The 25826-nt window shown below is 46.3% G+C and overlaps 1 protein-coding gene across 1 annotated transcript in view; it reads left to right on the top strand.

The window, feature by feature from the left end:
* AFF4 (AF4/FMR2 family member 4) overlaps nt 1-25826 on the top strand; it is a 2373445-nt gene that overhangs the window by 37486 nt on the left and 2310133 nt on the right. The gene's annotated exons all lie outside the window — the stretch shown is intronic.

Here is a 25826-nt window from a genome sequence, read left to right as displayed (position 1 = left end):
AGGCATTAATAGAACTCTTAGATGTCCAGGACACGTAAACTGCAACACTAAATATGTTGTGTATTTAGCTTCCTGTTTATCGTGCTTTGCATTTTATATAGGCAAAACTAAAAGAAGGTTAAGGGAGAGAATTACAGAGCACAATAGGGACATCAAAAATAAAAGGACAACTAACTCTCTGTATACACATAGCAAAGCATGTAAGGAATTTAAAAGATTCCTGTTTTTTGTGATTGATCGGATACTTAACAACAATATTAATGAGGGTGATGTGAATACACTCCTAGAAGCTAAGGAGTGTATATGGCAGTTAAGGTTAAATTCATGTGTTAAACCAGGAATAAATGAGCACATATCGATTACTAGTTACCTGAAAATGAAATCTTACATTATATAATACACTGACATTTTAAGATATGTGTATATTGCTCCAAGTTCTTAATATAGAGAATAGATATGAAGTTTTTTGAGGTAAAATAGTAAGTATTAATATTTATAAACAAATATATATCAATTTAGTTATACAAAATTGAATTTATACATTATTTAATGAGATATTTATTATAGTATTTAAGTATATGTTTAGTTATTTTTAAATAAATGAATTTACATATTATTTAACAATTAGATATTTATTTTAGTATTTAAACATACGTGGACAATTTGAATAGTGCATTTCACAATTTCAATTTATTTATGACATTTAAAAGGAAATAAGTGGTGGAAAGTAACAGCATGTGTTTTAATATGAATTTTTGAGAAGTAAAGCATTTATTTATGTATTGGTATTTTTTGAAACAAATCAAATATATAAGGTTAATGTTTGTTATACTATATGAAGAGTAATGCTTACTACAAGTGAATATTTATTTAATTGATTAATGGTTAAATTGATAGAAAAACAGGATGTGCTAATGGATTTGTATATAAAGGGTAGTTGCTGTTTTTTAAGATGCAGCTCTGAAAAAACCCACTACGCAGATGGGTGAAAGCGCTCAGTTATATTTTATAAGAAAATAAACGCAGATTTCGTTTTTAACATCTTCGTTCATTGTGTTTTCGCTTCATTCAGCTGGCGTTTTACTTTTGGTTTACTAGTGTTCAGTATTTCAGTTTCTTTTGTTTCACCTAGAAGAGCTCCTACACCAACATGGGACCTCAACTTTGTTTTGGAAAAACTAACATTACCTCCCTTTGAACCAGCTTTTTCTGCAGACCTTCAGTTCCTATCTTGGAAGACTGCCCTGCTCCTGGCAATAACGTCTGCTAGGAGAATTTCAGAATTACAGGCACTTATGGCAGGGGAATCTTTCCTCATTTTTCATCAAGACAGAGTTTCTCTACGAACTAATCCTTCCTTCATGCCTAAGGTGGTTTCCAGTGTAGCTTTAAATCAAACCAATCATCTACCCACTTTCTTCCCCAATCCACAGAACAAAGGTGAGAGACTCCTACATTCCTTGGACATTCACAGGCAGCTTCGATATTACTTGGATAAAACTAAGGCTTTCAGAAAGACTGGCCAGCTCTTTGTTTCCTATGCTACAGCTTCTCAAGGGAGGGCCATTTCCAAGCAAACCATTTCTAAATGGATAGGCCATTGCATAAGATTCTGCTATACCCATCATGGGAAACCAGTTCCTCCTACCATTAGATCCCACTCTACCAGGGCAACAGCTACCTCTACAGCCTTTCTCAGGGGGGTTCCTACCAAGGAATTTTTAAGAAGCTGCAACTTGGAGTTCTGTACACACCTTCACCAAACACTTTCACTTACCTCTTTATTCTAAGTCCAGGGCAGGCTTCGCCACTGCTGTTCTGCAGGGCCTCATTGCCTCCTCTAACCCTCTATAATGCCTCCACCCTACCTTAGCTTTGGGACTCGACCCAAGTGTGATGACTGCAGCAGGGTAACACGATGAACATAGTACAGTTTTGTACCTACCATAAATGTAGATGTTCGAGTGTTCACCCTGCTGCAGTCCAGGTTACCCTCCCTCCAACCCCTCTGATCTACTGGCTAAATCTTTGCTATGCCGTACTGATGTATTTGCTTATAGCTGAAGGGTTTTTGTGTCTGTACAGTGTTCTCACTTTTTGATACTAATTTGGATCACCTTTTTGGGGGCACCTGAAATCTGGGGCAAGAAAAACTGAAGAAAATGGCATCTGTTTCAATATATGTACCCCTGGCGCACTGACGTCAGGGATGAGGCGACAGCAACCGTCGGACCAAGACTTTGGAAATCCGGCCGAGTGCGGGACCGCCTGACGACAGGATAACCCAAGTGTGATGACTGCAGCAGGGTGAACACTCGAACATCTACATTTATGGTAGGTACAAAACTGTACTTTTTTGGTTAATTATAACTGTTACAGTTGTAGAGGTTGCATTGTCTGTTCTAGTGCGTGTGTCTGTGTTTAGTGTTTAAGCACTAGTTTAACTTTCCTTGGTATCTCTTCTACCATGTCCAAAGCTACCAAGGTTTCAGGTTTCAAGAAGTGTGACTCGTGCTGTCAAACTTCTTGTGTTTATTGTTTCGGCCCCCTACACCTGCAGGACTCTTGTTTGGTCTGTCATGCTTTCAGTCCGAGAGCCCTGCAGGAACGTAGGAATAAACTTATATTGAGAGGCTTGTTAAAGCCTGACGGATCCCCGGCTAAGCCTTCGTCAGGGAAATCCTTAAAGCCTGCCAAACCGTCGGCTCCCTGTTCGGAGCCAACACCGAGCGGAGCTTCTACTTCCTTGTCTGTTCCAGCCGGAACCGACACTTTGAGACCTCAGTCGGCCCCGACTTTGCCATCGGAGCCTTCTCTGAGCTGGAAGCGTTCGAGATCCCCCTCTTTAGAGTCCGTTCGCTTGGCTCCTAGGTCCCCATTACTACAATCGGAGCAGAGTCATTGGTCCCATTCCTCTCGGTCCTCCAGGTTATCTGACCATGACTTAGGGTGGTCAGTAGGCTCCTTAAGTCGCAGGCACTGGCCAATATATTGACTAGCCCTTCTCAGCAGACTGTGGCTATCCCTGTTTCTTCAACTATTCCTCCTCTACTCTACTACCGTGTTCGGAGCCGGAGCTTATTGGGGCTCGAATCGTCGGAACGTCAGAGCAGATACCCCACCCTTCGGCTCCTTGGGTGGCTCCGATCTCCATTAGTTCCGTCCTTGGAGTTATCCGGGTGCCGAGACTCCCTCATCGGCTCCGAGGAGGCGAGTGGCATCGGACCCTTGTCCGACCCCAATGTCCTTCAAGAATGCAACTGCAGTCATAACATATGGGTTGTACTGCCTCAGGCAGCCCTCGGTCGGCCGAATTCCAAAGTCTGGGTCCAGCGTCGGCTGGTGTTGCCTCCTCTTAGACGTCACAACGGCTGGAGTATAAAGGCATCGGCCGACGCCATCTTCTTAAGTCTTTCTTGCCGCGCGGTGCCCGAAGCAGAAGCAGTTCGCAAGTGCTGGTCTGTCAGCTCCTGTGTTTTCAGTACCGAAGTCATCTAAAAGCTAAGTACCCCGTTGGGGAACATTTTTTCTTGCCTCAGCCGATGTCAGAATAAATTGAGAAAGTTAATTGTTTGTCTTGTGGTAAACAAATACCTCATAAGGACTTCCATTCTTACTATCTTCCTTGCCTGGGCCCAGACCACGACGTCTCGGCATGTGCTGCCTGTGCTTGCTTTAATAAGCGCACTCACAGGCGCCGGGCAGAATTTGCTGAAGACTTTTTCGGCAAATCCTTTGCGTATATCATGCCGTCGGATCAACCGACAACTCAATCTTCCAAAAAACGGAAGGACCGGGACCGGCATCCTCGGCCCGCGTCCTCTACCGGTACTACTCCTAGACCCTCCGCTAGTGCTTCGGTCCCTGCGGAAGCGGTAATTCAACCGCTCCAGGCCGACGACACAGCGTTAACTCGTCCTTCTGTCCCGGAGACCTCTCCGGTGCCGGTTGTTGATTTTCCTCCGGAAACCGAAGTTCTTGACTTAACCGACACCATTCCGGTGGACAAGGTCACTCCTGCACGTGGGGCTGCTAGGCCTCCTGTATCTATGTCCATCAAGGCCTTTGCACGTGCTAAGGCCGCCAGCCAGGCCAAGGCCCATCCTAAACCTGCTGTCCAGGCCCCCTCCTCTGATAAACAGAAAATGTCTCTGGCTGCAGACCTTATTTCCCTTATCAGGGGGTCTCAGCCTCACCCAGACAGAGGTTCTTAGCCTCCTGCAGAGAAAAGGCCTAGAACTGAGCAGACTGAAAACCTCTCTTCAGATGAGGCCTCTGGGGATTCTGAGCATTCCAAGAAGAATCCTTCCAGGCCTATGAGGACTCTGATGCTGAGGAATCAATTCCCTCTGCCTCTCCTCCAGAGGATTTCTCATTTGGTGAAGTCCTGCACTCAATGAGGGAACATTTCCAATGGCAGGGTCAGGAATTCTCTGATTACAGGAAAAGGCTCCGTACCTTCCTAAAGCTTCCCCAGCACAGACCTTTAGCTATTCCTCCTGTGATGGATGTTTTGGATGATGTTTTCTCCGACTCCAGTGCTAACCCTGATTCTCTCCCCCCTGCTCCTGTCAAGCCAGACAGATATTACAGAGTCCCTGACACTTACAAACATCTCTTTAAGGCCCACTCCGTGGATTTGGAAACTATTTCACAGGGTCCCAAGGGAGTGGCTACCTCTACTGCCAAGAATCCTTTGCCAGCGGATAGGGAAGCTAGGTCTATGGTGAGATGGGGTAAAAAAGTTTATACCTCTACCACCCTAGCCATGAGGTCACTTAACTGCCTTTTTCATGTTTCAGTACCAAGATTTTTTACTGGATGATTTACAGAAAAAGTTAGCCTCTCCTGAGCCTATTGATAGAAAGGCATTGCAGGATCACATACATAACACTCAGCAGGTTAACAATCATTTTCTTCAGTGTGGTTATGATGCATTGGAGGCTTCATGTAGGGCAGCTATGACTGGGGCTGTGATCGAGACATGCTTGGTTAAAAGATCAGCCACTGCCAGACCATGTCAAAGTAAAATTACTTGATGCACCTCTGGAAAAACGGAAGCTTTTTGGCGCTAATGCACAAGATGTGTTGAAGTCCATTGAGGAAAAAGCTAAGTCAGTACAGACAGTCAAGGATTTCCTCCAGGTTCAGCCACCCAGATTCAGTAGAAACTGGCCTTCAAAGAATTGGTCCTTCCCAGACTCGGACAAGTTTCAAAGGGGAAAGAACAGGCGTGGCCGAGGGCAATACTGAGGCTCCTACAGGGGCCGCCAATGGCAACCTACAAATCAAAGAAGTGCTGCAGCCAGTCCAGCTGCACCACAAGGGCAATCACAATGACTTGACTTTCATACCGCCTGCAAGGGCTCAGAGAGAAGCACCCTTGGGTGGAAGATTATCCTTATTCTCAAAAAACTGGCATATGTTAACCAAGGACAGCTGGATTCTGGATTTAATAGACAAGGGGTACAGATTCCACTTCCATACTTTACCTACAAGACAAGGCATGCCAAACCTGCCACACCATCAAAGGGCAGAGGCACTCATTCAAGTTTCAAAGCTATTAAGTATAAAAGCAATAGAAAAGGTACCTCCTCAGGAACAAGGCCAGGGATTTTATTCAAGACTGTTCCTTGTTCCAAGAAAGGAAAACAAATGGAGGCCTATACTGGACTTGTCTACTCTAAATACCTTTCTCATTGTGCCAAAGTTCAAAATGCTGACGTTACAGCAACTCCTTCCCATGCTGGGCAAGGGGTCTTGGCTGGTCACTCTGGACCTCAAGGAGGCATACCTGCATGTCCCAATCAGACAGAGCTGCAGAAGATACCTCCGATTTCTTGCAGGGACAGAGCATTATCAATTCTCAGTATTGCCGTTTGGCTTATCTACTGTGACCAGAGTGTTCACGAAATGCCTGGCATCAGTAGTGGCACACTGCAGACTCCAGGGAATTCAAATATACCCCTACCTGGACGACTGCCTCATACAAGCAGACAAACAAGCCTTAATAAAAAAACTTGGACTATGTCATGCAATTACTACAGGCCTTGGGATACACAGTCAACATTCAGAAATCAAGACTACTGCCATCCCACCAGATTATTTTCCTAGGAGCCAAACTAGACACACAAACACAAATGGCCTACCTCACAGAGAAAAAACAACAGCAGTTACCAGAGTACTTCAAAGGCCTAGCACAGCTCTCCCAGCTGACTGCAAGGAAACTCCTGCAGGCCCTGGGATTCATGGCATGATGCATTCTTCTGATACCTTTGGCAAGACTTAATATGAGAAAGCTGCAATGGTATTTGAAAAGCTTATGGTCCCAACACAGCCAAAGCCTAGAGGACGTAATCCCACTTATTCCATGTCTGCAAAAAGAATTCTTGTGGTGGGCTCAAGCAAGTCAATTAAACAAAGGCATGTCTTTCAACAGACCTCAAGCAGGTCAAATAATTACAACAGACGCCTCAGATCATGGATGGGGGGCGCACATGGAGGGCAGATGCGTTGAAGGTCAATGGACACCAAAGGAAAGACATCTGCACATAAACCAAAAAGAGATGTTGGCAGTGATGCATGCAATCGAGAGTTTCGAAAAATCACTGCAACAAGGACATTTACTAATAAGGACAGACAACACCACTGTCATGTGGTATATAAACAAGCAGGGAGGGACTCGTTCATACCCCCTCTGCAGACTAACAATGATTCTCTGGGAAAAAGCACTGAGTTTGAAGATACACCTGTAATCCCAGTTTGTGCCAGGCAAGGACAATGTACTGGCGGGCAAGCTGAGCAGAAATTTCTTGGATCTACACGAATGGATGCTGCATCCCCACATTTTCTCACAAATGACAAAGACATGGGGAAGACCGGACATAGATCTCTTTGCGTCTCACACGAACCATCACCTGGAAAAGTTCTGTACCAGGACCCACCATGCTCTAGCCTGGACAACGGATGTTCTCTCCTTCAGCTGGAATTCCCTAAAAATGTATGCATTTCCTCCTCTGCCACTGTTGACCAAGGTGATCCTGAAGATCAAAGCAGAACAACCAACAGGCATTTTGATAGCTCCAGACTGGCCAAAGCAACACTGGTACCCATTGCTGTTGAGCATAACTCGGACCAAACCGTGGCCTCTGCCCCTATGGCCCCTGCTCCTAACACAGTGAAGAACTTCTCTAAAGCAAACTTCACACTACTCAAGACTGGTGTGGTATCCTTCAAGGCCCCTGAGCAGTGGAAACCACAACCCAAGCTGCGGAAGCCCTTGCAAATGCCTTCTATGAACACCTCCAGGACTGCATGGATCAGGCAATCCCAAATAAAACCAAGACTCTTTCCACAAAGGGCAAACGTCCAGTCTGGTGGACCCCAGCCATTAACAAACTTTACAATAAGAGGAGAAAGCTATTACATGATAGAACAAAATCCATAAAAGGGAAGTCACCCCTGATCATTATTAGTAAAAAAATACGAGCACTCATAAAATCAACTAAGGCCAATTTTGAGAGAAAAATTGCCGTGGATTCAAAGGACAATCATAAGGCCTTTTTCAGCTATGTTAGGAACCTGGGTGGAAACTCCCAGATATGCTCAGAATTAGTCCAAAATGATACAAAAATCACTGAACCCACAGACATTGCCAACATACTGGCAGACAGGTTCAGTGCAAACTTCACCCCCCTCTCCCCCCCCTAAAGGAGAGAGAACTATCCCAGCAGAGTGTGTAGCCTCCCAGACATCTCAAATGCGCAGGTGAAAGCTGCTCTCTCTAAAGCTAAAAGCACAGCTTCAATGGGACTGGATGGTGTCCCCGGCTGTGTGCTACACGAGTTAAATGAGGAATTAAACCCGCACATAAGGCAGCTGTTTAATCTCAGCCTTACCACAGGATACGTTCCCAAGGAGTGGCGTACGGCAACTGTGGTCCCACTCCACAAAGGCGGTGCCTCTACGGACCCTGGTAATTACCACCCCATAAGCTTAACAAGTCTAGTCTGCAAAGCTATGGAGAGGATCATAATGGAGCTCATAAACAAAGATATAGGGGACTTGCAGACATTGGACCCGACCCAGTTTGGCTTCGTCAAGGGCAGATCATGCCTTTTGAACTTGGTCGACTTCTTCGAAACAGTCACCAAGGCCATTGATGAGGGAAAGGCAGTCCATACAGCCTACCTTGACCTTGCAAAGGCCTTCGACACAATATCCCACTCGGGTATTGTAGAAAAACTTACCAGCTTAAATGTAAACCCATATGTCACAAGATGGGTTGCAAACTGGCTTAAGGACAGAACCCACAGGGTTAGAGTTGCTGGCGCTATGTCAGACTCCAAGCTGGTCACAAGCGGTGTCCCACAGGGCTCGGTCCTTGGCCCCCTATTGTTTGGCATCTGCTTCTCAGAAGTACAGGCCAACATGGGAGGACTTTGGCTGACAAAGTTTGCAGACGACTGCAAACTGGGCGCCTTAGTGGAAAGTGAATCGGACACGGATATCCTTCAGAAGGGACTCACGGAAACAGATAGCTGGTGCCAGAGCCATGGCATTAAGTTAAACGCCAAAAAATGTATAGTCATACCCTTCGGGAAAAACAAGGTAACCCCAAGCTACCATATAGGTGGCAATCCACTAAGCACAGAAGAGGTTATCCGGGACCTGGGGACCCAGGTTGACAGTGGCCTTTCTTTTGACACTCACGTTGCTAAAGTGGTTAGAAAGATCTTCTACATTGCCCACCTGATCATGAAGGGATTCACATCCAAATCTAGTGAGGTCATTGTTCCCCTGTACTCTTCACTTATCAGACCAATGATAGAGTACAATGCCCCTTTCGGGATGTATCGCACCCGACATCTGCAGCAATTGGAGAGACCCCAAAAGTTCCTCACCAAAAGGATAAAGGGACTCCAAAATCTGTCATATGCTGCCAGATTGAAGAAACTCCAGCTCTATTCAGTTGCATACCGTCTGCTCAGAGGTGACATGTGCCTGACATACAAGGCCATGTCCAACCCGGAATTAATGGACATGCTCCACCTCAAAAAATCCAAATCCACCAAAACCACTAGAGCAAGCGACTTAAACCTTAGCACGGATATAAATAGGACGTGCTGGAGGGATAGATTTATCACTCAGAGACTCCCTATGCTGTGGAATAAAATCCCGGTCCATGTGAGGCAGAGCACCTCGCTGGCTCTGTTCAAGAGAAATCTTGACCTGTGGATGGGAGATCGTAGGTTTATCCTGGGAATCATCTCTGTGTCACTGCTGGACAGAGGCACAACAAACTAATGGGCACAGTATTTTTTCATATAAGGGGTGGCGTAAGCCACAAAAATTTGGGCTAGGCTTATAAATGCCTTAGGGCAGATAGCCTAGTATAAACCTATGAACAACTACAGGACTGTTCACCAAAACTTGAAAACATTACATCTGACAGCCTGGAGGTTACCTTAACTCCTTCCGCTTCCACTCTTTCCAAGGCAGTTCAGGACTTCTTATTGGAAGCACGCAGACCGTCCACCAGAAAAACCTATTCAGCCAAATGGAAGAGATTCAGCATCTGGGCTGCCAACAGGGGTCAGGATACAACAGTACTGAGTATACCTCAGATATTGGAATACTTGGCAGAAATGTTTCATTCTGGACTCTCATATTCTTCCATAAAGATTCTTGCCTCCGCAATCTCAGCAAGATAGAATTGTGATCCACCAGTGTTCTCACATCCTTTGCCAAGACAGTTCCTGAGAGGGATAAAGAATATCAAGCCTCCCAGAAAACAACCAGTACCTGCATGGGACCTCAATTTTGTATTGGAAAAATTATCTCTTCCTCCCTTTGAGCCAGCAGCAACCTCAGAGATGCAATTTCTATTATGGAAAATGGTTTTTCTATTGGCAGTCACATCAGCAAGAAGAGTCTCTGAGATACAGGCTCTCATGGCAGTACCTCCATTCCTCATTTTTCATCAGGACAGAGTCTCTCTAAGAACAAATCCTTCTTTCATGCCAAAGGTAATTTCCAGGGTGTCTCTAAATCAAGCTATTCACCTTCCTACTTTCTTCCCCAATCCTCAAAATAGAGGGGAAAGACTGCTGCATACCTTGGACATACACAGGCAACTACGCTACTACTTGGACAGAACTAAAGCCACCAGAAAGTCTGACCAGCTGTTGGTAGCTATGCTGCTGGAATACAAGGAAAAGCAATCTCCAAGCAAACAATTTCAAAATGGATTGGACACTGCATCGGATTCTGCTATTCTTATCATGGAAAAAGTGTGCCAGCCAATATTAGGCCACATTCCACCAGAGCTATAGCCACATCCACAGCTTTCCTAAGAGGAGTGGCTACAAAGGACATTCTAGAGGCTGCTACATGGAGCTCCGTGCATACATTTACCAAACACTACAACCTGCCTTTATACTCCAGATCCCGAGCAGAATTTGCTTCGGCAGTCCTGCAGGGCATTTTAGCTACACCATCTTTTTCTTAGCTCCATCCACCCCCAGCTTTGCTATGGTATTCAACCCATATGTTATGACTGCAGTTGCATTCTTGAAGGACATAGTACAGTTTTGTACCTACCATAAATGTAGATGCCCGATAGATATGCAACTGCAGTCGGATTTTCCCTCCCTCCTTCCCCTCTTTTCTTTCTTTATGGGTCCATTCCCCCTGTTCCTTTTAGCTGGGGGTATCTCCTATGGTGTATCTGTTTATTACTGTTGTGCATGTCTGGAATTGTTTATCCATTCACCAAATTTAGCCTTCCTAGGAGGGCACCTGGCATCTGGGGCAAGAAACACTGAAGAAGATGGCGTCGGCCGATGCCTTTATACTCCAGCCATTGTGACGTCGGAGAGGAGGCGACACCAGCCGACGCCGGACCCAGACTTTGGAATTCGGCCGACCGAGGGCTGCCTGAGGCAGGACAACCCATATGTTATGACTGCAGTTGCATATCTATCGGATATCTACATTTATGGTAGGTACAAAACTGTACTTTCTCACTCTCGTGGCCTCGGCTCAGGTGAGCTCTGCCTCGACATCGACCTCGGAGCCGTCCCTCTCGGTGCCGGGAGGGGTTCGTGTCTCCGGAGCAGGGGCCCTCTTCTCTGCCTGATGGGGGCGCCTGTGAGGTCATGAGGAGCGTGCTGACTCCTGGGTCGGCTCCGCGATCGACCCCTTCGGCTCCTCCCCCCATGGTGCCTATGTCGGTCTCTGTCCACCCTCCTGACTCCATGTGTGGAGAACAAGCGCTCCAGGTAGCCCCATTGGGTGCATCTTCCTCTTCCGAGGCCTCCCCTGATCATTCGGAGGAGCCCCCTTGGAAGAGAAACTGTAAGGGGAAGCATGTTGACTCCCCCGAGTCAGTCACCTCTGACACCGACTTGGAGGATTCGGAAGGGTCCCCAAGGTTCCCCGCTGAGGATGTCTCCTTTTCAGACATCCTTGATATCCTTAAGCAGAGGGGGAACTGGACTGCCCTCAACCCTTCCGAGGACGAGTCAGTGTATCTGGACGTGTTTGGTTCTCGTCCTTCCACCTCCTGGGTGTGTCCACCTTTCGACCCACTCATGGAAGTAGTGGCTCAGAAGGCGTGGACGGCCCCTGACACAGTGGAACCAACTCCCCGCAGGCCCACAAAATTCATCACAGCCCCGTCCGGCAAACAGTTTCTCACTAAGGGTGTCCCTGTTGATGCCATGGTGGTTGCAGCAGCCACTAAGACAGAGTTGGCTTGACCCTTCAGTGCCTGTCCATCCACCTAATAAACAATCTAGGACGATGGATAGGTACAGCAAGCGGATGTTCTCTTCAGCGACCTTTTCTATGCGGTTGCTGAACTATCTGTGCCATTTCATCCGCCTTCAGAGAGATCTCCTTAAGGAACTGGGTGATACCCTTCAGGGTCCATCTGCTGCAGGGTCTCGGGAAAAGAGTAACTCCCAGCTGGCGACCCTTAATTCTATAGTCAACTCCTCCATGCGGCTCATTTCTTATGCAGCCGATGGGGCGAGTAGGGCCGCAGGCACAGTCGTGGCTTTGAGAAGACATGCCTGGATGCGGTTTTGAAATTTTGCTGACCCCTTTAAGGCGTCCTTCACCAGTACCCCCTTCGATGGTTCAGACCACAGGTGATGGATACCCTTACCAGGTGTGAGCAGGAAGGCAAGACTCTCTCTGCCGTAGGAGTCAGTTTTTCTACTCCTTCTAGACCATACCCTAAAGGTCAGAAGGGTGGGAAAATGTGGTTTCGCAATCCCCAAGGAGTCGTGCCTGACACGTGGATAGTTTCCCTCCAGGGGCAGAGGAGGGAACAACAGACGCCGCCCGAGGGGCAGAGGGGGTCCGCAGAATCAAGGTAGCAGGGAAACTTTTTCCAACAAACCCTTTCAGCACCCCTGAGGGGCTGCCTGACTGTTCACTCTGAGGCAGTCGTTGGAAGATTGTCACTGTACCCTGAAGCCTGGCGACTCCTCACACAAGACAAATGGGTACAGGCTATCATATCCGAGGGTTACAAAATCCCCTTTGTCCACACCCCCATTCAATCAAACAGATCCCTTCCAGATATTCCACCCGGTCTAAGGGAACAAAGCAGTACTAAAAATCTCAAAACTGCTAAGAAAAAGAGCCATCCAGCCAGTCTCAGCAGACCAGCAAGGATCCGGGATTTACTCCAAGTTTGGTACCAAAGAAGACAGGGGACTGTACACCCATTTTGGATCTCAGCAGGTTAAACAAATCTTTTCAAAGAACGAAGTTCCGGATGGTCACGCTTCAGTCCATTCTACCCTTTTTGGGTCCGGACATTTGGATGTGCTCCATAGACCTTCAGGATGGGTACTACTATGTCAGAATGAACAGACGCTCCAGGAGGCTTCTCCACTTCCGGCTGGGAGCCAGTCACTATCAGTTCAGAGCCCTGCCCTTTGGTCTCACCACAGCCCCCAGGGTGTTCACCAAATGCATGGCATTGGTTACGGCTCACCTGAGATGGCGAGGATTCCAGGTGTTTCCATATCTAGACGACTGGCTCCTAACTGCTTCCACCAGGCATCAGCTAATCCGAGCCAGAGATTATACCATTCAAACTTGCTCAGTGCTAGGTATCTCCATAAACTTTGAAAAGTCTGCGTTGTTGCCTTGTCAATCTATAACCTTTATAGGCGCCATATTAAACACAAAAGAACTGTTGGAAAAACTTCCATTAGAAAGAGTATTAGTCATTTGCCGACATGTTCAAATGTTACTACAATGCAAGAGAATCCAGGCCAGATTTGTACTGAAAACCTTGGGTCTCATGGCAGCAACAATCACATTACTTCCCCTGGCTCGTTTTCACATGCGGATTCTTCAATGGATGCTTTTTACCCAATGGTCTTTTCAACAGCTTCCGATGTCTCACAACATAATAATTACCCAATCATGCAAAGACCACCTTTCTTTGTGGATGGTCTCCCCTCAAGTTTTTCCGGGCAGACCGTTTGTACTTCCTTCTCTGGTTGCCACGGTGACAATGGATGCCTCCCTGATCGGGTGGTGGTGGGGGGGGATTTTCAGGGCAGGACTGTCCAGGGCACTTGGCAACCCCTAGAGTACCATCTGCACATAAACGTCTTGGAGATGAGAGCGGTACTTTTAGCGTTGCAAGCTCTTCAGGACTCTCTACCTACCGAGACTATTGCAGTTCAGACGGACAATATGTCGGTAGTGTGGTACATCAACAAGCAGGGCGGAACCAGGTCCTATCCCTTGTGTCGAGAAGCACTCAGACTCTGGCAGTGGGCGATCTCCTCTCAACTGTTTCTGATAGTAATGCACATCCCCAGGAAGTCCAACGTCATAGCGGACAGGCTAAGCAGAGCAATCCTTATGCCTCACGAGTGGTCTCTCAATCAGTTAGTAGTGGGTAAAATTTTCTGCAGATGGGGTCAACCTTGCTGCGACCTTTTTGCAACCCCTCTCAACAGCAATTTCAGCGACTTCTTCACTCTCTTCCCTCTCCCAGGCCATCCCCCCAGAGACGCTCTAGTTCACGATTGGCCCCGGGGTCTGCTTTATGCATTCCCTCCTTTTCCCTTAATTCCAAAACTGATTCAGAAAGCAACCGCTTTGGGATCCAGGATGATCCTCATTGCTCCTTACCGGCCTCAACAAATTTGGTTCCCATTCCTGCATCGTCACCTGCTGGAGCAGCCCTGGAATCTGGAACCAGTGCCAGATCTCTTGATCCATCAGTTGGGCGGGCTGCACCAATCCCTTCACTCTCTCTACCTCACAGCTTGGTTGCTCCACTTCCAACCTTAGCCAGGCTTCCACATGTTTCTCATCCAGTGCGCGAAATCATACTTTCTTCGCACAAACCTTCTACTAGAAAGACTTATGCTAGTAAGTGGAAATGTTTTTCCTTCTCTACAGCGGCTAGAAAGATTAACCCATTTACAGCCCCTATCCATAATATTTTAGATTTTTTGGCGGAACTTTTTCGTGCAGGCTCCTCAGCTGCCACCATTAGGGTACAATTGTCTGCTATCACAAATTTTCACGATAGCCTATCAGAGTCCAGTGTCATGTCCCACAAACTTTGTAAAGTTTTTCTTAAAGGGACTATGTTACTTAGACCCCCGTTTAAAGATCTCTTCCCCCCCCCCCTCCATGGGATTTGAACTTGATATTAACTTCATTGATTCTCCCTCCTTTCGAACCTGCAGCTTCTTGTTTCTTAAAATTACTCTCCTGGAAGACTCTCTTCTTTGTAGCCATCACCTCGGCCAGAAGAGTATCGGAACTTCAAGCACTTTGCGTTCGCCCTCCATATCTTATTTTTCACAAAGATAGAGTTTCACTCAGGACTAATCCTTCCTTTTTGCCCAAAATACCCTCAGAGACCAATCTCAATCAGGCCATTGATCTCCCTGTATTTTTTCCTAATTATTCAAACAGAGCTGAACAAAAGTTACACTGTTTGGACGTTCACAGGCAGCTACGTTTTTATTTGAATAGGACCAAACAGTCAAAAAAATCATATCAACTCTTCCTGTCCTATGCTGAAGGGAAGCAGGGCCTGCCAGTTTCTAAGGTTACCTTGTCTAGGTGGCTGGTCTCTATTATTACCTTGATCTACCAACTGAGACATAAAGAACTTCCTTCAAAACCAAAAGCTCATTCCACCAGTGCATTGGCTACGTTGGTAGCTTTTCAGGCTAGACTTCCAATGGAATCTATTTGTGCTGCAGCAACATGGGCCACTCCTCATACTTTCATTTCGCATTACAATTTGGATATGGCCTCCAGGAGTTGAGCTGATTTTGGTTTCACTTTGTTCAAGAGTCTGTTTCGATGAGCCACCCAGGACTAAGGTGCTAGGGACGCTGTCCCATCCAGCAAGAATGAAGGCGAGATAGACAACTTAACATTAAGAGGTTATGTACCTACCATAACGTTCCATGTTAGTTGTCTTCATCTCGCCTTCTTTCTTGCGTCCCACCCTCCATCCCCCCTTGCCTGGTTAGGACCGAGAAGAATCCTTCTTGATGCCTTCCTACGGTTCACCTTGTTTTTAGGTTACGTCCTTCTCTGCTTTTGTAGCACTGTAGGTTAACCTTGGTGGGTACTAGTGTGTTTTTTTCCTTGGTGTTAGCTTTTCCAAACGAGACCTGGATATCTGACGCCTAGCATTGTGGGATAAGGGGTGGCCTCGAGCCGGTAAATAGCTCTCGAGCTTTAGTATAAGGCCGAGTCAGAGCCAAGGATCAGCTCAAAAACCCATCCAGCAAGAAAGAAGGCGAGATGAAGACAACTAACATGGAACGTTATGGTAGGTACATAACTTCTTATTACCCTCATTCCCTGCCTGCAACAGGAGTTTTGATGGTGGGCAAAGGCCTGTCACCACAAGGGGCAGCCATTTGCTTTATCCACAGCCAGGCAGACATTAACAGATACATCAGATTATGCCTGGGGGGGGCCCACATGGCAGGGAGATGTATTCAGGGCACATGGTCCGCAAGCCAAATGCATCTACATATCAACCAAAAATAGATGCTAGCTGTTCATAATGCCCTGACAGCCTTCAAGGATCTACTTCATCCGGGACAACTACTGATAAAGACGGACAATACTACAGTCATGTGGTACATAAACAAGCAGGGAGGCACTCATTCCAACCCCCTATGCAGACTAGCCATGACTTTGTGGGACACGACATTGACTTACCAAGTACATCTGCAGGCACAGTTCCTGCCAGGAAAGATAAATACTCTGGCAGACGAACTAAGCAGAAACCTCATGGATCCCCACGAGTGGAAATTGGATCCGCAAGTCTTCAGCATGATAAGGAATTGGGGATGCCCGGACATAGATCTATTTGCTTCCCCTCACAACTGCCAACTACATAGATTCTGCACAAGGACTTATCACAAGCAAGCATGGACAGTGGATTCTCTATCTTTCAGCTGAGAAAACTTAACAGTATATGCCTTTCCTCCACTGCCTCTCCTCCCCAGGGTACTCCTAAAATTCAGATGAGAGAAGCCAAAAATGATACTGATTGCCCCAGACTGGCCCCGCCAGCATTGGTACCCAATCCTAAGGAACTTGTCTCAATACCCAGCCTGGACATTACCTCAAATTCCTCACTTACTGTCCCAACACGACAATCGGATCCTGCACAGCCAACTCAAGATCTTAAATCTGGCAGCATAGTGGATAATGTAGTCATTCAAAACACACCTCTCTCTTAAGCGGTGATGGATGTTATTTTGGAGGCCTAGTACCAGAAAATCTTGTGCTGAAAAATGGAAGAGATTCTGTGCTTGGAACCAGGCACAAGGGATTGACACGACTGTACCAAATATTCCTCAGATTTTGCAATATTTAACTGAGATGCTGGACAAAGGCCTATCCTTTTAATTAAGATTCATGCCTCTGCCATTTCAGCTCATTACAATACAGAGCCACCTATTTTTTCTCATCCTTTATTAAGGCAGTACCTCAGAGGAGCCAAAAACTTAAGGCTTCTAAGGAGATCACCAATACCTGCATGGGACCTCAATTATGTCTTGGAAAAACTCACCCTGCCTCCTTCTGAGCCTGTCGCTACAGCTGATATAAAATTTTTATCATGGAAAACAGCTCTGCTCCTAGCAATAACCTCTGCAAGACGAGTCTCTGAGCTGCAGGCACACATGGCTGTGGAACCTTTTTTCATTTTCCATCCAGATAGGGTTTCTCTGAGGACAAACCCGACATTTATGCCTAAGGTAGTGTCCAGTGTGGCCCTTAACCAAACTATTCATTTGCCCACCTTTTACCCAAACCCACAGAATAAGGGTGAGAGACTTCTGCATTCTTTGGACATACCCAGACAGCTGTGCTTCTACTTGGACAGAACCAAAGCTTTCAGAAAGACTGAGCAATTACTAGTGGCATATGCTGCAGGATCACAAAGAAAGGCTATCTCAAAGCAGACTATTTCAAAGTGGATAGGCCACTGCAATCGTTTCTGCTATTCACAACATGGCAAATCAGTGCCTAAGGGCATTAGGCCACATTCAACTAGAGCAGCAGCCACTTCAGCAGTCTTCCTCTGAGGAGTACCAACCAAAGAAATTTTAGAGGCTGCAACCCTAGAGTTCAGTGCTTTGTTTTACAAAGTACTATTACTTACCACTCTACTCTAAATCCAGGGCAGGCTTTGAAACTGCAGTTCTGTAGGGCCTCATAGCCGCTCCTAATCCTATTTAGCTCCAGCCTCCCAACCTTAGCTTTGGGATTCAACCCGATTGTAATGACTGCAACAGTGAAACACGAACATAAAACAGTTGTGTACTTATTATAAATGTAGATGTTCAAGTGTATTCACTGTTGCAGTCCAGGTTACCCTCCCACCACCCCCCTTATCTTTGCTGGAACTTATCTGTACTTCTCTATTCTATACAACCTATGCTGTGTATTTGCTTGTAGATGAAGGAAAAATTTACCTTGGTGCATGCATGCATTTTTGACATTTTTAGCCTAACCTTTTGGGGGCACCTGACATCTGGGGCAAGAAAAACTGAAGAAAATACCGTCTGCTGCATCTTTTATACCCCTGGCGCATTGACGTCAGGGAGGAGGCGATAGAAACAGACGCCGGACCTAGACTTTGGAATTCAGGCCGACTGCGGGTAGCCTGCCAGCAGGATAACCCAATTGTAATGACTGCAACAGTGAGTACATTCGAACATCAAAATTTATGGTAAGTACACAGCTGTACTTTCTGAAGTTGTCCTGTGTTTCGGGCTCCCATCCCTCTTCAGGGGGACCTTCCTTCCAAATTATGGAGAGGGCATTGGCCTCTGCAGGCTCTCATCTGGCCCTTCCAGCATCTTGAGTATCATCTCAGGACTCCCTCTCACTCAGAGCTTCCACCAACCTCCATGCCCGGACAGCAAGCACTTAAGCTGCAGGATTCCCCTGCTGAGGGCCCCTTTTCTTCAGAGTCCACCCCAGAGATTCCCACTGTGGAGAGGCCCCAGAAGAAGACGTGAAAGAGGAAATGCCTAGATTCCCCGAAGAATCTGTCACAAACGACTGACTTTGATGATGGGGAGGGGTTTCCCTTTATCACCCCCTGAAGATATTTCCTTTGGAGACATCCTAGAAATTCTGAAACAGAGAGGTAACTGGAATCCCAAAGACCCAACCTCTGAGGCGTCTTTGTACCTGCAAGCTTTTATGCTTGCCCATCTACTTCTTGGGTGACCCCTCCTGCTGATGACCTGATCAGATTGGTCGCTCAGTGGGCTTGGAAGACCTCTGACTCTGTAGAGCCAATTCCCGGGAGATCGGGTAGACTTTTTCAGCACCAAAAGACCACCAGCATTGGACTAAGGGGTTAGCAGTAGATGGCTGTGGTGGTTGCGGCAGCCACCAAGAAGGATCTTGCAGAAGATAGTTCCACTCTTCATTCCCCTAATCGAGAGTCCAGGATGATGGTCAGATTGGGAAAGTATGTGCCGCATCGACCTTTGCTTTAAGGTCCTTGAATTTTATACCATACTTTACTAGACTTCAGAGGGATCTGAGCAAAGGAGTTATCAGATACCCTTGCAGGAGCTGTTTCTGAGGAGGTCCGAGATAAAGTGGCTTCCCAGCTGACTACTCTGGAGTCCATCTCCAACTCCTCCATGATGCTCATCGCACATGCAGCTGAAAGGACGACTAGGGCAATGGGTTCTGGTGTTGCCATAAGGCGAGACACTTGATTGTGCTTGTGAGTTTGCAGATCCATTTAAATCTTCTTTCATCAATGCTTCTTTTGACGGATCTTCCTTGTTCTGCGCCAGAGTCAAAGAAACAAGTCAGGTGTGAAAAAGATGGAAAGACCCTCTCAGGAGTGGGTATACATGATGTTCATGTTTCACAGTTGCAGTCATTACACTTGGGTTATCCTGCTGGTAGGCTACCCGCAGTCGGCCTGAATTCCAAAGTCTTTGTCCAGTGTCTGTTGCTGTTGTCTCTTCCCTGACGTCAGTGCGCCAGGGGTATAAAAGATGCAGCCGACGCCATTTTCTCCAGTCTTTATTGCCATGCGGTGCCCGAAGCAAAAGCAGTTCGCAAGTGCCTGTCGGCCGACTCATGAGATTTTCGAAATTGAATTTCAGATCCGAAGTCTTCTATAAAGCTAAGTACCCAGTTGGGGAAACTCTTTTTTTGCTCCAGATCGATGTCAGAAAAAGTTAACAATTGTATTTCTTGTGGGAAGCAAATACGAAGGATTTTCACTCTTACTGTATTCCTTGCCTAGGCCCTGACCTCGACGTTGCTAGTTGTCTGTTTTGTGCTAGATTTAACCAACGCACTATTAAGCGTCTGTATGATTTTGCTTTTCATTACTTTGGCCGAAGGTTTAACTTCATAATGCCGTCGGATCAGCCAACGACCGGAGTTCATAAAAAGCGCAAGGAAAAAGAAAAGGACAGGCATTCGTGGTCCAAAAGTCGCCAGTTCTCAGTTCTCCTGACACCCGCTACCTCAGAGCTACAGGCCGCCTCCGACTGCCACATGGAGACTGCTAGGCCTCTGAATATTCAAGGTATTGGGCCTTCGGAAACTAATCCCTCACATGTGTCCGGAGCCGCTGAGCAGGCATCGGCTTCTCAGGGTGTTTTAAGACCTACACAGCTTTATATCAAGCCAACTTCAGCATCAAAGACTAAAACAGTTTTAAAGACAAAGAAACAAGTACAGCACTCTCCAGGACAGACTTCCATGCCTAAGAAACAGATGCTCAAAATGGCCGAAGACCTAATTACTTTGATCAGGGGTTTCCATCTCCTTCCTGATAAGAGGCCTAGGCAAGACGCTGAATATGATTCCTCTGATGAGGTTTCCATTTCCTCTGACTCCTCTTCAGAACAGGGATACTCTGTTCCTCCCTGTGATGATTCTGATGCTGAAGAATCTATTCCTTCAGCTTTTCCTCCTGAGGATTACTCATTTGGGCAAACCTTGCATACCATGAGGGAGCATTTCCACTGGGAGAGCCATGATTATTCTGATTCTAAGAAGGCTCAGAGACTTTCTTTTACTACCTCAGCACAGCCTTCTTGGTATTCCTCCTGTTCTAGACATTGTAGATGTGTTTTCAGAATCCGGCCTGTCTCCCAACTCTCCATCTCCTGCACCTGTTAAGCCAGACAGATAATACAGGGTGCCAGATTCTCATAAATTTCTATATAAAAACCCTGCAGCTGACCCAGAAACTATTTCACAGGGTCCCAAAGGGGTCAAGGCTTCTACTCCTAAAAACATGTCCCCTCAGAGAATCTAGGGCACTGGACAGATGGGGGGAAAAGTTTACACTTCTGCTACCTTGGCTGTAAGGGCTTTAAATTGTCAATTTCATATGCTTAAATATCAGCAGTATTTAATGTCTCTGTTAAAGCAGAAAATGTTGACAAATTCTGAATGCGCTGAGAATAAGGAATTGCGGGATTTATTGCATGCAGCTGAACAAGTGGGAAAACATGCTTTGCAAAGTGGTTATGATTCACTGGAGGCCTCTTGCAAGGCCGTTGTAACAGGCTCTGTCATTAGAAGGCATGCTTGGTTAAAGGAACAGACTCTGCCTGATTATGTTAAAGCAAAATTACTGGGTGCTCCATTACAGCATGAGACTTTGTTTGGTGTTAAGGCAGAAGAGGTGTTAAAGAAAATGGAGGATAAAGCTAAATCTATGCAGACAGTGAAGGATTTCTTACAGGTGCAGCCACCCAGATTTAGCTGGAACTGGCCTTCTAAAAATTGGTCCTTTCCCGTGTCAGAGGCAGATACAGACGCCCTAGAGGCAGACAACAGCCCCAGGGCTCATACAGGCCCAAACAGTGGGGTGCTTCTACCTCCAAAAGCGGAGAAGACAAAATACAGCCATATAGGAAACTGTCCCAATGACTTCCCTCTGCCAGTGCCAAGCATTTATCTTTTGGCAACACCCTTGGGAAGAAAGCTAGCACTTTTTTCACAAAATTGGCACATGATTACCCAGGAGAAATGGTCTTAAATATAGTCTCTCAGGGCTACAGGTTCCACTTTCACACCCATCCAAAGGTAAAAGGTATGCCAGACCTGCCACAGAATCAATGGGCAGAGGCACAAAACCAAGTTTCATCTCTCATGGACATGAGGGCTATTCAGCCAGTGCCACGACAAGTGCAGGGATAAGGATTTTACTCAAGACTTTTCTTAGTACCAAGAAAGGACACAGCATGGAGACCGATTCTGGACTTGTCTATTCTAAATACTTTTCTGGACATTCTGAAATTCAAAATGTTGACTTTGCAGCAGCTTCTGCCCATGCTGGGCAAAAAGGCTTGGCTTGTAACTTTGGACCTCAAAGAGGCATACCTGCATATACCAATCAGGCAATCTTGCAGAAGATACCTCAGATTCATAGCTGGCTCAATGCACTACCAATTCTCTGCACTGCCCTTTGGCTTATCTACTGCACCCAGGGTCTTCACAAAATGCCTGGCACCAGTAATTGCATTTTGCAGACAGAGGAATTCAAATATATGCCTACTTGGATGACTGCCGTATTCAAGCAGAGGCCAAAGACATTATACTAAAGCATCTGGCGTTTGTAAAAAGATTACTAATTTTTCTAGGGTACATAGTAAACGAAAAGAAATCAAAAATAGGTACCCTCTCAAGAGATAATATTCCTGGGTGCAAGCTTAAATACAACTGGCCAGATGTGTTATCTCACGCCAGACAAACAAAGGCAACTGACTTCTTACTTCGAAAACATGGCAACAAAGACCCAGTTATCTGCAAGAAAAATTCTGCAGGCTCTGGGCTATGTGGCCTCATGCAGTCTGCTAATTCCATATGCAAGACTGCATATGAGGAAACTACAGTGGTACCTAAAAAGTGTTTGGACGCAACATTGCCACAGCCTGGAATCATTCATTTCACTCATTCCCTGACAGGAGTTTCGATGGTGGGCACAGGTATGTCACCACAACAAGGGACAGCCGTTCACTTTACCCACAGCCAGGCAAACACTAACAGATGCATCAGATTATGCCGGGGGGGGGGGGGCCCACATGGCAGGAAAATGTATTCAGGGCACATGGCGCCCAAGCCAAAGACATCTACACATCAATCAAAAGGAGATGCTAGCTGTACAAAATGCACTGACGGCCTTCAAGGACCTACTTCATCCCGGACAGCTGCTGATAAAGACAGACAACACCACAGTCATGTGGTACGTGCATAAGCAGGGAGGGAACACATTCCTACCCCCTCTGCAGACAAGCCATGATTTTGTGGAACACAGCATTGACTTACCAAGTACACCTGCAAGCTCAATTCCTGCCAGGAAAAACAAATGCTCCGGCAGACTAATTAAGCAGAAACCTCATGGACCCTCACGAGTGGAAACTAGATCCACAAATCTTCAGCATGATAAGGAAATGGGGATGCCCAGACATAGATCTTTTTGCCTCCCCTCACAACTGCACAAGGGCTCATCACAAACAAGCTTGGAAAGTGGATGCTCTGTCATTCAGCTGGAACAACCTTACAGTATATGCCTTTCCTCCACTGCCTCTCCTCCCCAAGGTACTCCTAAAGGTCAGACGAGAGGCCACAAATGATTCTGATTGCCCCGGATTGGCCACGCCAACACTGGTACCCAATCCTAAGGAGCTTGTCCCAAGGCCCAGCCTGGACATTACTTCAAATTCCTCATTTACTGACCCAACAAAATCCGATCCTGCACAGCCAGCTCAGAACTCTAAATCTAGCTGCGTGGTGGATACTGTAACCATTCAGAATACACCTCTCTCTAAAGCGGTTATGGGTGTCATTTTGGAGGCCAGGAGGCCCAGCACTAGAAAATCTGATGTAGAAAGATGGAAGAGATTCTGTGCTTGGAACCAGACAGAAGGAATTGACAAGCTTTTTCCAAATATTCCTCAGATTTTACAATATCTAACTGAGATGCTGGACAAAGGCCTATCCTTCTCATCAATTAAGATCCATGCCTCTGCCATTTCAGCTCATTACAATACGAATCCGCCAATTTTTTCGTATCCATTGCTTAGGCAGTTCCTCTGGGTGGCCAAAAAATTAGATCTCCAAGGAGAGCACTAATACCTGCATGGGACCTCAATTTTGTCTTGGAAAAACTCACGCTGCCTCCTTTTGAGCCAGCCAATACAGCTGAGATAAAATTCTTATGGAAAACAGCTCTGCTCCTAGCAATAACTTCAGCAAGAAGAGTCTCAGAGTTATAGGCATTAATGGCTTTGGAACCCTTTATTTTCTTCCATCCGGACAGGGTTTCTCTAAGGACAAACCCAACATTTATGCCTAAGGTAGTGTCCAGTGTGGCTCTTAACCAAACCATTAATTTGCCTACTTTTTAACCCGAACCCGCAGAATAAAGGGGAGAGACTTCTGCATTCTTTGGACATAGACAGCTATGCTTCTACTTGGACAAAACTAAAGCTTTCAGAAAGACTGAACAACTTTTAGTGGCATATGCTGCAGGATCACAAGGAAAGGCTATCTCAAAGCAGACTATTTCAAAATGGATAGGACACTGCATTCGTTTCTGCTATTCACAACATGGTTAATCAGTACCTACAGGCATTAGACCACATTCTACCAGGACAGCGGCCTCCTCAGCAGCCTTCCTCAGAGGAGTACCAACCATGGATATTTTGGAGGCTGCAACTTGGACTTCAGTGCACACTTTTACTAAGCACTACCACTTCCCTCTTTACTCTAAATCTGGAGCAGGCTTTGCCACTGCAGTCTTGCAGGGCATTATAGCCACCCCTAATTCTATTTAGACCCAGCTGCCCAACCTCAGCTTTGGGATTCAACCCAAGTGTAATGACTGCAACAGTGAAACACGATGAACATAGTACAGTTATGTACCTACCATAAATGTAGATGTTAGAGTGTATTCACTGTTGCAGTCTAGGTTACCCACCCACCATCCCACTTTTCTTTGCTGGGACTTGTCTGTACTTCTCTATCCTATACAACCTATGTGGTGTAGTTGCTTGTAGATGAAGGTATTTATTTTAGTGCATGCTTTTATTAGCAATGTTTTTTAGCCTACCCTTTGGGGGGCACCTGACATCTGGGGCAAGAAAAACTGAAGAAAATGGCGTCGGCTGCATCTTTTATACCCCTGGCGCACTGACGTCAGGGGAGAGGCGACAGCAACCGATGCCGGACCAAGACTTAGGAATTCAGGCCGACTGCGGCTAACCTGGCAGCAGGATAACCCAAGCGTACCTACCATAAATGTAGATGTTTGAGTGTATTCACTGTTGCAGTTATTACAGTAGGGTTATCCTGCTGGCAGGCTACCCAAAGTCGGCCTGAATTCCAAAGTCTAGGTCCGGCATCAGTTGCTGTCGCCTACTCCCTGACGTCAGTGCGCCAGGGGTGTACAAGATGCAGCAGACGACATTTTCTTCAGTTTTCCTTGTCCCAGATGTCAGGTGCCCCCCAAAAGGGTAGGCTAAAAATATGTCTCTAAAGCATGCATGCCACAAGTAACAAGTTTCCTTCATCTACAAGCAAATGCACCACATAGGTTGTATAGAATAGAGAAGTACAGAAATGGTCCAGCAAAGAAAAGGGGGATGGTGTATGGGTAACCTGGACTGCAACAGTGAATACACTCAAACATCTACATTTATGGTAGGTACACAAGTGTACTTTTCTGCTCCCCCAACAGTCCTACTGTGGGAACCAGAGGAGTGGTAAAATGTGGTTCAGAAAATCCCAAGGGCCTTTTCAGGGCACGCATGGTAGTGGCCCCCCTCGGGACAGAGGAGGGAGCTGCAATGGAAGACACCAACCCCGCAGCAGAGGTGGGCCACAAAACCAGGATTTCAGAGATTTTGTCTCTGGTAAGCCCTTCCAACGCTCTTGAAAGGGCGCCCAACTGCTTACCTCTGGAAGCAGTTGGGGGTTAGGATTTGCTTTGCAATCAAGAGCCTGGCGGTAGATATCAATAGATACTTGGGTGCCAAGGATCATTGCCAGATTTACCACATTCCCCTTACTCTCATTCCAAGATCAAGAAAAACTCCCAGATGTTCCACCCAGTCAGAGGGATGAAGCAGCTTTGGAAATTCAAAATCTGTTAGAAAGAGAGTCTTCCAAGAAGTCTCACCAGACCAGATAGGATTTGGATTTTGCTTGAGGTTCTTTTTGGTGCCAAAAAAGACAGGGGACTTGAATAATTTTAGATTTCTGCCTTCTGAGCAAGTTTATTCAGCAAGCAAATT

The sequence above is a fragment of the Protopterus annectens genome, chromosome 4.part0 (assembly GCF_019279795.1).
Source record: "Protopterus annectens isolate FY-2018-M chromosome 4.part0, PAN1.0, whole genome shotgun sequence".
Lineage (NCBI taxonomy): Eukaryota > Metazoa > Chordata > Ceratodontiformes > Protopteridae > Protopterus > Protopterus annectens.
The sequence above is the reverse complement of the archived record's forward strand: the minus strand, read 5'-3'. Positions and strand labels throughout refer to the sequence as shown.